General features: G+C 54.2%; 2 long non-coding RNA genes across 3 annotated transcripts in view; one reads left to right on the top strand and one right to left on the bottom strand.

Annotated features, from left to right (window-relative positions):
• The first annotated feature begins 1,468 nt into the window (after positions 1 to 1,468).
• The window catches only part of LOC111558930, a 47,712-nt gene continuing 34,529 nt past the window's right edge, over positions 1,469 to 14,651 (top strand). Inside the window, exons 1-2 of one of the 2 annotated variants that reach the window (XR_006593995.1) lie at positions 1,469 to 2,906; positions 4,565 to 4,748. This is a non-coding gene — a long non-coding RNA (uncharacterized LOC111558930). The remainder of the gene's footprint in view (positions 2,907 to 4,564; positions 4,749 to 14,651) is intronic. The other variant, XR_006593994.1, reaches the window with a different exon arrangement.
• LOC123383795 lies at positions 4,874 to 12,541 on the bottom strand. Its single transcript, XR_006594006.1, has 2 exons — positions 9,619 to 12,541; positions 4,874 to 8,433 (listed from the first exon to the last, which is right to left on the bottom strand). It is a non-coding gene; the product is annotated as an uncharacterized LOC123383795 (long non-coding RNA).

The raw sequence follows: 14,651 nt of genomic DNA, 5'->3' as shown, positions 1-14,651 counted from the left end.
GACAACACCAGGCACTGAGTCATTTCAGGCCCCCTGGGGCCTCCGGCTGGAAGCCAGGCTGAGGGCAGGTGGGACCGGTGAGGGCCACAGGGTCGCGGATGTGACACAGTAGCTGTCTAAAGGACCAGGCTGAGGGTGTGCGTTCTAATATCCAGAAACAGGTAGCTGCCACTACCAGATGCACGAGTTAAGGTCATGTTTGCTCTCTCTTGTCAATTATAATCATCCGTTTGAATAGAGGCCACCAGAGTTTTATTAGCGACATTATTGGCTGTCACAGAATGGCTCTACTCCGTTCCTAAAGTGTCCGTACAAAACTGCAATTTCCCCTCTGCTCCCGCACTCACTCTCATGCTCAGCGTCTCCTAGGAGCTCCCCATAGCCTAAGGCCTGCCCCACTCCAGGCCTAAACTGGAAAATGAGGGCCTGCCCACCTTTCCCAGCTGTGCTGTGTTCCCACGGTAATGAACCAGCAGTAATCCCGAGCACCCAAGCTGTCCCCACACCTCTGCACCTCTGTGCCATTCCTTCTGCTCTCCACCCCCTGTGCTTTGAGCCCTCAGCTCCCTTATCCACTTGTCCCTTAGAGCTGGATGGTGTCAGATGCTCACATAGTAACCTTTGTCCAGCCCGCCCTGCCTTCTTCCTGTGGATGCTCCACTTGGAGGAATCAGGGTTGGTCCAAGCCAGTCACGGCAACCACTTTTCCTGCAACTGGTGACTGGCTGAGGAAGGGGCTCGGGACCCAGTTCTGGCCAATGAGGTATTAGAGGAAGTCTTTGGGGGCTTCCATGAGAGATTCTCCTTCCTGAGAAGAGGTGGGCAGCGTTCAAGAAGGTGCCCCCTTGCTTCCGACTTGAGTGCTAACTGTGCAGATGTGACGGAGTGGAGGCAGCCACACGGCAACCGTGAACCAGTGACACCAATATTTTGTTAACGGTAGAACGGAGAGGCAGGAGGCACCTGGGTCACTGATGACATTGTGAGCCACCAGACCACCTCTGGACCTCCCATCTCTCACATCGTCATTAAACATTCAATGTTAGATGCCTTCATAGTTTAAGCCATTCTTGGTAGGGTTTTCTGTCACTTCAGCCAAACACATCCAACTGATACAGCCTTCTAGTGTCGGTTAAAATGTCTCTGTTCTTAACTAGTTCCCCAGCAGACTTGGATCTCTGCCCCTGTCCCTGTACTCTACACCCATGAGCTACAGTGCTCTGTCTGTCTGGTTGGCGCATTCATGTTTGGTCTGTGAACACCTCTGGGACAAGCCTCTGCCTTTTCCTCTCTGGCCAACCTGAGCCTGCACACAGTGGGCCTTTGGGTCACCCCAGGGACCTCACCACACCCTCTCCTCCCCCATCATGGCCAGAGCCTCCAGCCATCATGGAGCTTTCCAGTTCACTTTGGCCCAAGCACTGCTTCTGGACCCCAAGGGCTTCGACAGCCTCTTCAGTGTAAAGCGTGAGGTCTTTCCTAAATAGAGCTTTCCAGCTGTCAGCTCTTGCCTCGTGTGTCCCTTCAAGTGCTAAGCTGTTGATTTCTTGTCAGCTTGGCCTCTCCTGTGGCAGGCACGGGAGGCCACAGTGCACAGAAAGGAGTGCACGAGTGAGACATGGAAAGTGCAGTGATGGATACATCCCATTCCAAACCGAGTGAGACTCTTGGCATGTTCTGGAAAAGACCTTGGGTGTGCAAGTCGGGCGTCAGGTTCCCCAAGGCTCCAAGGAAAGAGATGTCCCAGGCATGATGGAGGGGTGAAGGCTCTTGGCCTCCCTTGTAGCAGCTCCCAATGCCGGCTGTGAATGGGGGACTGCCCTGTTGTCACAGGAGCAGGACTCTGCCAAGGAAAGCAAGGGAAAGAGAGGGATTCTAGTCTTCGGGGAACTGGGAAGGTGTGTTAGTGCTGGGGAAAGAAGGTCCCTGCCTGCCTTCAGTGCACATTGCTTTTTTGAGTCTTGTAACAGGCACATGACAGTTACCAAGTCTCAGGCACCCACAGAATGCCAGGCGTGGGGCCAGGTGCCCTGACACACGGAGAGGCCATACCATGAGGCTTCTCAGGCTGCACACAGCAGAATGCAGGTGTGCAATCTGGGCTCCACACTTCCAAGCTATAGCCCTGTCACCTCCTTTCTCTGAGCCTCCGCCACGTCCTCTAAAATGGGGTCATCAGTTGCTACCTTAACAGGGTCGGTCCTATGAGGATTAGTTTGGGTAATGTGACTGGCCCAGCCTATGGCAGGCCGCCAACAGATACGGTTTGAATCCATTTGGATCTCCAGGTTAGACTGTGGAGTTTTGCACTGTTATCTCAAAGTCCCCCTTGAACCTAGCCTAAATCCATACTGTCACAATTCCAGGATGCTCCATTTAGACAACTTCAAGGAGCAATTGGAGTTGTTGTTGTTATTGTTGTTGTTGTTGTTGTTGTTGTTTGATAGCCACTGAGTGACAGAAAAACCAAAGCGGCCTAAACAAGCAATCAAACGAGGCAGGAGAGAATGATTTACGTCCTAAGAAGGCTAAGGGCAGACAGTTTTAGGCAAGGCCGTAGCTGGGTGCTTGATGACATCAGTAGCAATCATCTTTCCCGACCTCTTGGCCTTGCTTACTTTCCTCTGTGCTGGTGTCATTCTCAGCTGGGCTTTTCTGTTAGGAAAGCAAGATGGCCCCCAACAGTCACCTTCAGCCTCCCAACAGAAAAAGAACCCCTCATTCCCTATGATTCCAGCCCTAAGGTCAGGACCCACTGGGACCTAACTGGCACATACCCAGTGCTGAGCCAATCACTGTGGCCAGGGAGGATGGCCAGATTGAGGTCGTGTGACCACCCTCCCTAAGGAGACTCCCGAGCTGTTCAACCTGTTTTCCTGTGTGGGAGTGAACCTGAGAGAACAGAGGTTAGTGTCCAGTTGCTGCCTCCTCTGTGCTTAATATCCTGGGTTGCACCTGCTCTTATCCTCTTCCCGCCTCCCACTGTCTTCGTGGCAGCACTTCTTCCCTTCCCCCACTGCTTTCTTCCGTACCATTTCACCCGTACCAAAAAGGACCACGACTTCCTGTTTGAATTCAGGATCCGGGGCCCACGCCCAGCTTCAAGATTTGTTTTTTTGCGTCCCGGTATAATCGTTTATTCAGTCAACCAGTGTCCACTGAGTACCTACTATGTGCTCCCGTGAGTTTTTTCAGGGTCTAATTATTCTGGGTTTCTGGGGGCAAATCCCAGGAGCCTTCCAAGGAAATGAGTTTTGTCTGAGCAAGCTTCTAGAGGCTAGCTTCCAGTCCCTCGGTGCCACCCACTGTGTGGCCCTGAGGGAAGTCTTTCCCCTCTCTGGACATGTGCTTTCTTATCTGCAAAATGAGGCACTGGGAAAGTTGAAATCCTAGAGCCCTCTCAGCTCTGACATCCTGTGTGGCTGGGTCTTAGAACAAGCCCCTCCAGCTGAGTCAGCCTGTAAGCACCATGGACAGTGACCACAACACTCCCTCTGCTGCCACTAGGAGCATCGTGGTTGCTGTCCCCGTGGGTGCGCTGAACTGAGTCCACAACCACATAGTTCTGTGTCTGAACCTTCCACTTCTTGGCTAATGAGAACACCCAGGGCAGAGGAGACCCCGCGGCTTTCTGTGCCTGTGTGGACCCCAAGGCTCTAAGTTCCTGTCAGGTGGCCTAATGCTGCTGCTACAGAAATTCTCTTTTGAGGTGTTTGTGAATCCCAAGCCCTCCCACCACTGAAAGTCAAGTCTGGAACTCTAAAAGGAAGCATAGGGAGGGAGGCCACATGGAGGAGAGGAGAGGATCCGATAGAGGTTGCTATGTGTCCATGGAGCCCATCCTTCCTCTGCCTCCCTGTCCCTCCCTTCTTCTTCTCTCACCCACTCCCCTTTCTCTGTTATAGCCGAAATTGGTCGTAGCCCCGTGGAAGAAGAAAGATGCCTGATGTGTCACTAGGGAGGCGAGGGATCCTTTTGAGGCATGCCCAGTGGGAGGACTTTCTTTTTCTTCCGGTTGAGTCTAGTTTCTCTTCACCCTTTGAACACTTGGAGACATGAATTAATTCCCCTGGTCACTGTGTCACTCATTGGTCACCTCACTCGGCTGCTCACCCCATCTGTGTCTTCCCATCTTTATTGAGCTCAGCCTTTTTTTTTCAAGCAAGAAGGGAGATTTCTTAGGAGAACATAGACAGCCCAAGGACAAGCAGAGAGTAGAGTAGCTGGTCCTCCCCAAAGATGGGAGCCAGCAACTGTTTAAGACATGAGAAGCCAAGCCTGCTGTATCTTTTCGCCATTCTGGGGTCACACATTCACTCACCTCTGCTCCTCTTTGTACATCACTAGACCCTTCCATCTTTTCAATCTCTTGGCTTCTCTCCATTTCCACTGCCATGACCCTAGTGTAAAGTACTTTCCTTTTTTTTTTGCCCGGGAAACTGAGGCAGCCTCCTGAATTTTCTCCCGAATCCCACCCTTGCCCACTTCCAATCTGTGTCTCTCACTACAGCCAGAGGGATTTTTAGAAATGAACAGTTTATTCAACAGATTTCACTGATCCTAGGAAAGACGTCAAACTCATAAGCACGGTGTGGAACTGGATTACCACTCCCCCACATTCGGTGCCCTGTATCAAAGTGCCCTGCTCCTTTGGAAGATTATACAGCACGGCCCATGTTGTCCTCAGGCATGGCAGAGGGGCTGCTGAACAGTGAAAACAGATGTGAGCACACGCGTGAAGAACCAGGGTGAGTAATTTACCACTTTTCTTTTCCTTTTTCCACGACAATGGCAATATTCCAGATAGAGACAGACTGCTCTGTCAACCTGAGTCCAGAGGGGAGAGGAGACGAAGGAGAGCCACATGTGCATGTAGTCTGAGACATAAAGAAACTTTATTGTAGGCCACAGAGATTTAGAGGATTGTGTGTTACGCAGCGTAACCCATCCTAACCTAACCGATACGCATAATCCATGAACTCTTGCCCATCGCCCCATTGCTTTGCTGAGGCACCACTGGCCTTTCGGTCCTTACACAGGTTGCTCCCTCCCTCCTTACAACATTTGTCTGTGACTCTCTCTCTCCTGGGAAAGTTCTTCACTCCCACTGTTGGGCAGTTGACAGTTACTCACCAGTGAGGTCTTGGCTTCGCTGTGAAGTACTCAGGAAAGGATTGCCTGGTCTCTGTTCAGAATACCTAGAATTTACCTTCTTTGTCATTAGAGCTCTTTCACTACACTCTAAGTTGGAGGAAAACAGAGCCCAGGGATTTAGATCATGCTTCTTTGAGGCCCTACTCCACCCCCCACCGATGTGCCCGGGCCCATGCAGAGGGGCTGGAGGTAAGGGGGTACATCAGCCCTGCGCCCTGCTCCCACAACCTGCCCCGTGACGGGGGAGATAGGTGTGCAAGCGGCAGCATTTGAACCCATTATGATCGTTCTAGCAGGAAATTAGTGTAAAGAGGCCAGCGAGAAGGCCAGGAAGAGGGGGAGTCAGAGATGGCTTTGAGGAGGATTTGGAGGTGTCCAGGTCGGGGGAGCTTCCTGGGAGAGTGGGCGATGGGGGGATCTGACGGAGGGATTGTAGGGCAAGAAGTGGTGCCCAGAGTTTCCAGGACTTGAAAGAGGATGAACCCAGGAGAAGTTGGAACCAGAAGTAAATATCTGGCGTCTGTGTGTATTCCTGGGAACACAAGTGAGCGTTCCTGTTGGAGTGCCTTTGCAAGCTCATGGTGTTGGCTTCCTGGGGTCGAGGGATGGTGATAATGATGACAGTGGGTTCCAAGCCCTTTCACACCGTGGATATCAGTGGCAGGCTCTGATCCGAGGGTGTGGTGGGCGTGTGTGGGCAGCTGTGTTCCCGGACACAGCAGCGGGAGAGACATCTTTGTCTCCACTCTGCTCATTGGACACGTCTGGATGCCTTAAATTCCTGACTTTGTCTTCTTCTAAGAAAACCCGCCACGGCTCTTTCTAGTGAATCAAGGCTTCCTGTGTACACAGCCCAGTAGTCATTTAAAACGTGTGTCAGGTGAACAAAATGAAAGAGAGACGAATCGCCGAAGCATCACGTCCCTGGGTATGATGTCTCTCCGCGTGATCTTGTTGTTAAAAGAATCCGCAGGGACCAGGATGAAACCAGATGCTCCATGATTAGGGGCTGTGGTCACTCAGCCGGCCCCTGCTCTGGGAAAGTGAGGTGTTTCCTGGGGTTTGAGGGCCCTGATGGGACATGACAGAAAAGCTTCTCGGCCTCCCAGAAGGTAGGAGGGTGGGCAGTGATGCTGGAAAAGTCACCCCCCTCTGTGGCCCTTGAGTTTCTCGCTGTTGGAATAGGGAGGGAGGTACCATTCCCCGACTGCCAACCTCACTGGCTGTGCGGCTGAGGCAGTAGGTGGACAGTTCTCGGAGAAGCCCATTGATTCCAAGGAATTGTGGCTGTTTGATGGTATTATCTTCATGCGGGTGTGAGGTGGACCCTGCTGGGCTCCCCATACTGGAGGGGACAGACACCCACAGAAACTGGACCAGACCCAGCACACAAGCTCTCCTCAGGAAAGCTGACCTCTGTGTGGTGCTTGTCTAGAGGAAGGGACTTCAGCACTCACTGGGGGGGTGGGGGGTGGGAGGTAGATGGAATAGCACTACCAAGGAGGAGTCTTGTGAGCTGGGACCATAAGGGGAGGAAGAGGGGACAGGCAGGGGCGGGGGGGGCAGGTAGGGAGGGGAGCAGAGGAGCAAAGGCCTGCAGGCCCAGGCAGGCCTAGGCGGTGGTGAAAGGAACGCCATCCTCCTGCCTCAGAGAGCTGGTTGAATCTGGCACAACAGGGCCGCTTCCACGGCTCTCTGGGCTAGAGGGTGAAGCTGAGCTCCTGCCTGGCCCTCCGCCCATCTTGCCGTTTTCAGGTCCAGCAGAGCTCACCCGCAGAGCGTAGACATGAGCCTGCCCACCCGACGGATGGGAGCACGGGCTCTGGTCAGATGATGGGGGGGCCAGGGGCCCTCCCGCGGCGGACCGGAGGCCACAGGCGTGGGCAGTGTAGACGCTGAGGCTGCACGCTGCCAGGGTCCGGCTAGGGTCAGTTCCAAAGCCAGTCGGCTCCTCCCTAGGGCCCCTGCCTCTCAGACTAGCTAGTGCCTGCTGGTGAGGCTTCAGAACCTTCCAGGCCACAGCTGGAGGGATCTGGGTCTCTCCAGATCAGCACGTAGGTATCACTTAGTGTGCCCTCTCAGACTGGCATCCCCGGCAGCCTGCAGGGCCCAGCTGCGGAGCCCAACGCTGCGTGTCTGTGCTCCATGTGAAACAGTGCTGCAATCCATGAGTAGTGTCCGCAGCGGGTGAGGAAGGGGAGGCCTGGGTTATGCACGCCAGCCATTTGGCACTCCTGGTACACCCCCTCATTTTGCATATGGAGAAACTGAGGCCCAGAGGGAAGAATGCCCTCGTCCAATTGCCTGTCCTTTCACTTCCCGCTCTGGCCTCTCGACGGAACTCTTGGGACCCCCCGTGACACCACGTGAAAACAGTCAACTATGTGTGTGACAAGGAAATCATACTGGATGTGTCTGGACCCACACCATGTTTCTCTTCTTGTTTTTCCCCTTTGCCTCTGTTCTGTTTTAATACTTCGTGTGTTTCGTGCATTATGAAGGATGGTGGGACAATGAACATCCGTGGGCCCACAGCTCAACTCCAGAACTAGAACATTCCCAGTCACTTCCATCTTCTCCTGGCCTGGAGGTCACCCCTCTCTGCAATTTGGTGTTTGTTTGTTTGCCATTCTCTTGCTCACAGGCCGACTGAATAAGCCTAAACATTAGATTGCTTCTTCGTTCTCAAGCTCTAAAAACTTGCTCTCTGTACGTAGATCTCAAAAATTTGCATTTTTGTACTCAACATTTCCCTCTCTCTGAGCTTGAGCTGTGCTGCTGTGTAGCTGGAGTTTGCTGTCACCAGTGTGGAAAGAAATTGTGTGACCGTGCTACAATTTCTTTTTGCATTGCTCTGTCAGGGAGTATCTGGGTCATTTCCTCTCTCCCCCTCCTCTTGCTAACAGTGCTGCGACGAACTCTTCTTGGGTGTGCCTTGTGTGACTCCTGGGAGTGGATTTGCAGGGTGCTAAGGCATGGGACTGGTCAACCTAACAAGAAAAGGCCAAAGCGGTTTTCAGTGTGGCCAGACCAGGTTTCACACTCATCAACCGCGGGTGCCAGCTGATCTCCATCCTCTCAGACCCTCGGTGCTGTCAGATGTCACATGTCTTCCTCGCTGTGAGCCTGATGGATGTGAAATCTCTCACGGGGACCTTACCTTGCACTTCCCTGCATCCTCGTGACATCGGGCAGCTTTTCCCGTGTTCATCTGTGCACTCCGTTTCCTCCTCTACGACATGCCTGCTGTGGTCTTTTTGCTCATTGCCTCTCTTCTTCCTGTGGATTTGTAGGACTTCTTTATGTATTCTGGATACTGATCCTTTCCTAGTTGTACATATACTTTTAGTGATTTGTCTTTTCACCCGTCATTTGGTGAAAGGAAATTTACATTTTACTGCAGTCAAACCTATCGATTTTTTTTTTATGCTTACTGAGCTTTTAACACCTTGGTAAAGAAATTGTTCCCAACGCCAAGTTTGCAAAGATATTCCCCCACAATATCCCCCTCTTCAACTTCTCTCTTTCAAATATAGATTTTTAATGTGTCTGGAATGGGTTCCGATGTCCCAGCACCGTTTACTAACTGGGCCGCCTTTCTCCAGTCACATGTCAAGAAGCCTTTTTAAAACTCCTAAGTACTGAGCTCTTCAGATCTCTGATCATTTGTAGCACACCTGCAGTCATTCATGCCTGCTGTCCGCGTGTTCTCCCCTCTCCCTCTTTCTACCATTGCGATCCCTGGTACGTGCAGGTGCCCCAGGAGGCCCTGTGTAGCCATGTATGGATTTTTTTTCTATGTTTCTTTCTTTATCATTTTTTGAGAAGGAGAGAGAGAGAGAGTGGGGAAGGGGCAGAGACAGAGAAAATCCTAAGCAGGCTCCATGCTGTCGGTGCAGAGCCCGATGTGGGGCTCGGTCCCCTGACTGTGAGATCGTGACCTGGGCTGACAGCAAGAGTCAGACGCTTAACCGTCGGAGTCACCCAGGCGCCCCATCCATGGATGTTTTTGTGAGGATGAGGAAACAGGAGCACAGAGGAGGGTTGAGTTTGTAATGGCCACACAACGACCGTGTTGGGTGACCCCAACGTGGAGTCTGTCTCCAATTCTCTGAAGGCGGGTTCTGTGTTCCTTCCTCTTGGTGTCTGGCTGTGCACAGTAGGGCTGGTGGGTTGGGACCCAGGACCCTGGGGCTGTCAGTGGAGGGATCGGACATGACAGCCTGCCTTTCCGTTTCCATCCTATGGGCTCCCCAGAGCTGGTGTGAAAGCCATTTGGGCACATTGTCCCTGGGGGCCTGAAAACCTCCTGCCACCTCTGCTTCTCACCCCTGCCTCATCCCTCCTGCTGTCGTTTTGATGATGAAGCAGCTGAGGTTTAACTCCTGCCTCTCACTCCCCACCGGCTCCTTGCCCGGTAAGGGGAGGGAGAGCCCTGGGAGCAGTACCCCAGCTCCCTCAAACCTGGAACAGAGTCGAATCCTTGCCGGGAAGGCTCCACCCTTGCTCTGAGTGATGCAGAGTCATGGCCTCTGATGATGTGGATGACAACTCACTTCTGCAGCATTTGTGATGTGCCGGGGCCCGGTCTGAGCACTCCGTGGGGTCCTCGCCACCCTGTGTAGAGACACTGTTTTTACACTCATCTTACAGATGCGGAAGCTGAGGCTCAGAGCCGTTATGAGGCTCCAGATTCCACGCTCTTTACCACGAGACTGCATGGTTCCCTGGACCCCGACCAGGCCCTAGCTCTCCCTCCTGGTGACTGGCCCAGGACCCGGGGATGGGTCTGCCATGGGGCCCCTCACGGAGTGCAGAAGAGCTTTGTCCCTGAACCCTGGATCCATGGTGGGTCTGGGCCTGCCCTGGGTCTCCTGGAGGCCCTGGAGGGTGCCCTCCCCGGCTTCTGAGGCTGAGCCAGGCCAGCCGGTGTTGCTCCTGTTTGCGGCCAGGGAGTCCCAGCTCCAGTTAGAGACTTCTCTCTTTTGTAGGCTCTAGAAACTCTGAGAAGGGCCCTAAATGCTGGGCCCTCGATTAAGGGGTTTCAGAAGGCAGGAGCCCCAGGGACGCCTTGCTTTGCAAAGCCCCTTGTGTTCCAGGAACTGCTCTCTGTGGCCACCTCAAGACGAGGTGTTTTTGACAAACATGTGTCACCTGCATGACACTTGTAAGCAGTTATGCCATGGCCATAAATCTGGGCTTGTGCTGCCGAGTGCGATACCGGCTCCTACATGTGGCTGAAGCACTGCCAACGGTGTCTCTGCTGGTTTGTCTGGCAGTGGGGGGTGCCAGGCTGCTTCAGGACACATCGGCTCCCAGCCAGTGGCTGTATGCTATGAAGGTCCCAACGCCGACGTCTTTCTCAGCATCCCACTCCCCCTTCCTGACCTTCCTGGCTCCCACTGGATGTCTCACAATGTGGACACTTTTGCACCCAGTCATGCTAATTGCTCTGAAAAGAAATAAAGCGGGAGGAGTGTGCAGGGAGTGACGCAGGCCATTTGTAAGAAAGATCTGTGATCTCCGGTTTGTTTAACAAACCTACTGGGTCAGAGCCTGAAGGAAATGGGGGGGAGCCGTGCGGGTATCCGGGAAGAGCATGCTAGTCAGGAGAGCTGCACATGCAAAGGCCCGGAGGTCAGGTTGGGTCTTATGGGTTGGAGGCAGGTGTGTCTGGAGTGCAGTGAGAGGCGCAAAGCTGGGAGCAGGGTGGGAGTAGGGAGCATCGTGTGGGATGGTGAGGCATTTGGCTTTCACCTGGAGTGTCACGGAAAGCGGCTGGAAGGCCCTGGGTAGGTCCAGGAAACCGCAGAGGAGGCCAGATGGCTTAGGCGCAGCCGCTCCCGGGCCAACTAGACCTTGGTCGTAACTGTGCTGACTGCAGATCCTAGCTGTAGAGCAGAACCCAGGTGACAGCAAACATGAGGGCCAGGTGACGTTCCCGAGGCCACCAGTCCATCTGTCTGCAGCCAGGCCTCTGCCTATAGATCCTGCAGCCTGTGCATCCTGCCCAGAATGCTGGGATGCCGGGATCAGTTAGTTTCTGCTGCGGAATAACCACCCCGAAATGTAGCGGCTTGCACCAACTGTTGACTTAGCTGGGCAGCTAGCTGCTCGGGCAGGTCTTCCGGGCTCCCTCAAGCATGTGTGGTCAATGGCAGGGGTCGGCTGATTGCCGGCTGGCTGTTGGCCGGGGCGACTAGGGGCGGTGGTGAGTAGGCTACACGTGTCCCATTCTTCCAGGAGGCCGTCTGGGCTTCTGCACATGGTGGTGCCAGGGTCCCGAGAGGGTGGGCACGCAAGGCCACGAGGCTCTTTGAGGCCTACGCCTGAAAATGGCACGGCATCATTTCCACCACATTCTGTCGGCCAGAGCAAGTCACGGAGCCAGCGCAGATTCAAAGCGGGGGGATCTAGACCCCACCCCTGATGGGAAGAGCTGCCCCATCATAGTGCAAAGGGTACGGAGACAGGGGGGTGGAGGAACAGAGCTGTTTAGGGGTCAACCGCAGTGTCCCGTGTTCTGGAGAGAGGAGCAAGGCAGGAGCCAGGGCCCCAGAACAGTCAGCCATGGCTGTGTCTCTGTCGCCCTGAAGAAACCAGACCCCCAACAATCCAGGACTAGGCAGAGGAAGCTCGGACCATTTGTTCCTTTGTCACCAAATGCCACCTAGCCAGTAGCGATAGACTCAACAGTCCCCATGGAGGTGTCTTTCTCTGGGATGCTTACACCCAAGGACTGTGGAGATCATATGGAACATCACACACCTTTGGCACCACCTCTTCCAGGAAGCCCTCCAGGCTTCTTCTGGGCTCTCCCAGGCTCACCGCCCTGCCCCCGTCACAGAAGACAGTGTACTTGTGTCCCTCATTGGTGCACGTGTGTGTCAGCCTCCTGAGTCAGAAAGGCCAAGGCCTGAGGACGGGGCTGTGTCTCACTCACCCCGAATCCCTACTCCTAGCTGGGAGTGTGCACTGAGGATGAGGCTGGCAAGGTATGGGTATACTGGGGACCTGCGTTCAGGGCTGACTCACAGTTGATGTCTGCAAGGGAAGGGGAGGGTCACTGTACCTGGTAGCAGGCCCCAGATGAGCTCGTCCTGGAGCCGGGACGGGGGTTGCTGGAACGCATGCTGGATGCAGGCGGCAGCCAGAGCTCAGCGGAGCAAGGGCAGAGACCACAGTCCTCTTGCAGACAGAAATGGGTCTCAAGCTCTGGGCGCAGGCACCAAGGCAGGAAGGCAGCCCACAGGAGAGCGTGCAGAGAAGCCACTCCGGGTGTTCAAGGCCAGCACTGGGCAGATGGAAAGGCAGGCAGGACCTGCCAACCCCGAGGGAAAAAGAAACATCAGCCACGTTTGGCTATAGTCAGCTTTCGTTTACTGGAGTTTCCCTTGCCTGAGATACACTGTACCCAAAATCAATATTATTAGCATTAAAAAAGAGAAGCCAACTAGGAGGTAGCAACCCCGAATGCACTGTGGTTTCGGTGCCATCCCAGCGCAGGAGAAAAACCTTCATCACCTTCTCATGCATACCAGAGACAAGGGAGGGAAGAATGGCGGCGGGGGGGGGGGGGAGCGGTCTTCACGAGGCCTCCAGGAGTGCCTCCCTGGGGCTCATAGTGAGTTAAGCCAGCCAGGCCTGCGAGTGTGCCAGCTCGTCCTGCCCACCTGGCGTCAGCACCATTGCCCCGGGCTGGGCCGGGCCGTCTCCCGTGGGGAGAGAGCTTGAAGCTTTTGCAGTTTGTAGTGGTCTGTTGTATTTAGAAACCCGAGCATCCCAGGGTCATAAATTACCTTGAACTAGTTTGCTAACCCTTGTGACTCGGTACAGCGCCTTCTCAGAAGCGGCCAGTTATGTCACGGACTGAGTGAGGCGTGGCCCAGTCCCCGCAGCGAGGCAGCGTGTGCCAGGCCTGGCGTGGATGGTAGCCACCCAGGACCACGGGGACGATGCAGGGAGGTGCCGCAGGTCTGTGCACGGCATTTCTGTGGAAATGCACTCCAGAAGGGAGAAGGGTCTGTGAGTCCATGAAGTGGGATTCTCACTCCCGGCACGTGGTCGTGAGAGCTGTACCACATGGAAGAGGCAGAGGGCACCGTGTAGTTCAGCATTCCTGTTACGTCCCTGCTGGAGGATCAGCTCCTGCTGGCACCTTCCCAGGGATGGGGGCTCATCGCTGCCTGAGACATTGCACACTGACAGGAAGTTAGCTTCCCGCAAATTCCAGCTCCATCATCTGGGTACATGTTCTGAATCGGTGCTTGCAACAGCCTGGACAGAGTGGGAGGCCGTTGCAAGGCTGCTGGCCAGCTAGGACGGCTCTCCCAGCCTTTCCTCCATTGCCACAGCCCTCTGGCCACAACAGGTGCTAAAGGGCCCATCTGGTTAGACATTCCGAGTGTTACCCCTGCACTGCAAGTTCATTGGCCACGGCAATGTTGACATCAAGAGAAACACGTGTCATTTTCTCATCTCTAGAAAGAGCTCCAACCCCCTCCCCGTTTTTGTAATCAGAAAGCAGAGGGGTGACCCACACTTTCTGGGGTCATGGGGAGGAGATTCAGGTGTGAAGGGAGCATCTGCTTGTAATGTGGGATCCAGTTCCAGGATCCCCTGGCGTTCCTTGAAATTTGCTGGAGAAACAGAACCCATTTGATGTGCAAAACCAGGCTTCCAACAGAATGGGACAGCTGAAACAGCCCAAAAATGGACAAACCGCATGAAACAGGTTTTGAAGGCTGCAGCCTTTCTGGCAGTCTGAGCCTCCCCGAGCAGCAGGGAACGGGTTTTGCCGGGAGACGCCCGTTTGCGATGGCGCGCGTGCTACTTTTCCCCCGGGCGAGACAGGTGCAAACTCAGATGTATTCATTTTCCACAAAGGAAACGACTCGGTTTTGACCATGTTGCAGACCTAGGACTTGGCTCCCTTGTTCCCGGGGGGTGTGTGTCTGGTTTTCACTCCATTCCGAAGGAGCCTGTGCAGGCTCCCAACTTTGAACCTTCTAATGATAATGATTTACTGGTTTCAGGGGGTTCGGGGTGGGGGTGGCGGGGGGAGGTGGGACAAGAAGAGTGATGCAGAGTTTGGAGTCTGAAGGAATGATTAGCTGCGTGGGGGGCCCGGGGCCAGTGCTGATGCTGTAGTTAAGGCACAAGGACTTTCCGCAGCACCAAAGCATCACCTTTTGCTTCTCATCAACCCCTTGAAACGAACTCAGTCATGTTCACTGATAGGAATCAGTACCACGTAATGAGTGTCCGCCATGGGTCGGGGCCTCACCGCACCTGTACAACCAACCCCACCCGTTCAAGAGGGTTATGGTGCGCCCCAGTGTTTGAGCTCTGGGAGACTGGGGTAGAGAAATGCTGAACAGCTTCCCTAGACAACACAGCTTTCAAATGCAGATCTGAGACTTCCCACCCAAAGCCTTTCCAGGTCCTGTCCTTGGTGCCTGTGGAAGGTACAGATTTCCAGGCCCTGTCCTTGACGT

This window comes from Felis catus, chromosome A2 (assembly GCF_018350175.1).
Source record: "Felis catus isolate Fca126 chromosome A2, F.catus_Fca126_mat1.0, whole genome shotgun sequence".
In the NCBI taxonomy this organism is placed as follows: Eukaryota; Metazoa; Chordata; class Mammalia; order Carnivora; family Felidae; genus Felis; species Felis catus.
The sequence above is the reverse complement of the archived record's forward strand: the minus strand, read 5'-3'. Positions and strand labels throughout refer to the sequence as shown.